The following is a 2,822-nucleotide window of genomic DNA, read 5'->3' on the forward strand; positions in this document are numbered from 1 at the left end:
CGCCACCATGCATGGCACAACACAGGCATTTGGCCACGCCAGGGCAATAGGCGCGGCCAAAAGTGTTAGTTTTAAAAAAAACCGACCGTGTTAGATTTAAAATTAGTTTCCAAAAAGTGTTAAAATTTGAAAAAAATCCCCATTGAAACAACCCCTCTTCTTCATCCATCATCCCCTTCTCTTCCAATCTACAAAGAAAATGTTGGACAGCCCCATCAAATTTCCAAGCAGCCCATCGTCCAGCGAGGATGAATTGGCTTCCCACCACTCCTCCAAGGAGAACGTCTCCTCCGACGACTGGATGTTGTCTGATTATAGTCCTCTATGGAACTCCGAGAAGGAGGACCCAGAGGAGGAGGACAAGGATGAGGATGATGACGACTCCGACTTCGACTTCGACTCACCTCCTCCCAAGCGAGCGAGGCGAGTGATCATATTTAGATTAAGTAGTTTATAGTTAGTAGAAGTTGTTTTAATAGTTTAGGTTAGTTATTATGCTTCCGGACGAGTACAATCATATACTTGTCCAAATTGTATCTATATGTTAGATATATAATGAATCAATGAAAAAATTTCTATTTGTGTAGATTTGATCTCTTCAATGCCACCTTTTTTATATGAAATGCAAAGCAAGTTTTTTCCAATACTACTTCCAAAATGACAGTGCACGGATTTGATCTCTTGATGAATGTTTTTTTTATTTTCTTTACATATATGAATAAATGAAAAGGAAAAAAACTATCATGTACAGTTGTGGTTGTTTCCAGGAGAATCTAATAGCAATTTAAACACTGACAATCGTCGTATTATAGCGTTGGATTAGCGTGACAATGGTTGGCTTAATATGGACACTATTTAACTTCTCTCATGCCGTCCGTTCTCACTGCCGATCAATCTGGACCTTCCATTTGGCAACAAACCTAGAAGCGTCTGGCCCGTTCCTAACTCCCCTCGGGCCATGTTGGCGCCTTGCGGTGGTTCGACCAACTAAAAAACCCTAATACGAATCCATTAGTTCTCCCCACCCGTTGTTGCTTCATCTTCATTCTCCCCACCCGTTGCTTCATCTTCCATTTAAACCCGTTGCCTATGTTTGCTCTAACTCGAGCACTTTGTATTGTCATCGTGGACAACGCCCTGTGAAGGTTAGATGGATTCTGTCACCCCCTATTTGCATTGGGTTCAATTAGTTTTGGGTTAAGTAACAATTTTGTTCATATTAGGAATTTCTTCATTGCAACAAATGTCTTACTTCAAAAGAAGCCATTTCAATGCGAGCAACCTTGCATTTTGGCAGCTAGGGGTGGCACCAGGACCTCAGATGATGTTGTTTGCTACTTGGGGATGGAGCATTTACCCCGACCGACTGTTGATTGTTGAAGCCGCTGTTCGTCACCTTCTCAGACCACAAAATTTGACAAGAATCGTTCAAGACCCTATTTGTGGAGAAATTTTTGTGCTTTGCAGGACTAGACAGGAAGTAGTCATACTTTATAGATACAATGTGTCCGTGGATGAAGATGTTGTTATCTTCGCTATGGTTCACTACCTCTGGCTTTTGAGACCGCATCAACTAATTGAGTACCTTAGCAACTACCTACCCATCCGACATTAAGTCTTAGAATTTGTAAAACTTTTATGTTAATGAAGTTTATATGTACTGATGAAGCCTCTGGATTAGTATGTATGAGTACTGCATAATCGTTGAACTATTACTTTGGTTGAAATGTTAATTGAATCAGTTGGTCTTGATTGTGATCTATGTGTACACCTCTATGTAAGCACAGAGGATCTAAAATAGACCTTCTTCTATAGGCATATAGTACCCTAAACTGTCGGTGACACAATATTTCATCTTGGCGGGAGTGCGAGGGTTTTCAAAGGATGTTTTGGCGCCTTGGCGGGAGGCAAAAGTGTAGACAAAAGACCTAGGCCAACCTCTTCACTCAGAGTGTTGGCCTAATTAATATCTACATTTTAGCTTTCGACATGCTTGTTAGCTTGGTAGTGTCGACCTACTTATTCGCTATGAATGTATGGAACTCAAGTTAGATTCCTTTCAATCCAAGAGTACTGGCATTGTGCTTTCCTTATCTTTTCTGAGTGTGCAGTTTGGCTTTCTTTCAATGTAAATCTGTGTGCCTTATTATTCACCATCGAACTCAAGTTGGCTTCCATTCAATCTGAGTATTGGAATTGTGCTTTTCTTAGTTTTATAAGTGCGCAGTTTTGCTTTGCTTCAATGCTAAACGTTAAAATTGTGTGCCTTACTGTTCATCACCGTATCATACGGAGCTCTCCGAGTGGTACTAGGAACTAGCCACCGGTGATGGTACTGTGCATTCACCGCTGCTTAGTTGCAAAATTTTCAATCCCACATTTGAACCCTCCCACATGGAACTGATGAAAGTTTGATTCCCATGTGTCGTAAAAGTTACGCAGAGAGCAAGCAACCCTACCCCAACATCCCCCCACCCCATCGTCTCCCTTCCTCCCCTACACCCATATAGCTTTTCTTGTCCTCATTGCTGTTGTTCGTCATTGCTGCTCCTACTCATCACCACTACTTAGCTCTTGCTCTACTGGCTTGCCCGCACAGATCCACCGGTGAACGAGCTGCTGCTGTCACCGGCGTTGCCACTCGTGCTCACCGCCGCCAGATCCAAAGGCAAGTGTAATAAGGTCTTACTTGCATCGCCATCACTTCTCCTCGAAACTCATCTCCTTACTAATGTTTATTAATGCAATTCCATGGTAGGGTGGCCTTATCTCTTTGGCTGGTGGTGTCCTTCTAGATGAAGGAGGCCCTAACATGAGGAACG

Source organism: Miscanthus floridulus, chromosome 2, assembly GCF_019320115.1.
Source record: "Miscanthus floridulus cultivar M001 chromosome 2, ASM1932011v1, whole genome shotgun sequence".
Lineage (NCBI taxonomy): Eukaryota > Viridiplantae > Streptophyta > Magnoliopsida > Poales > Poaceae > Miscanthus > Miscanthus floridulus.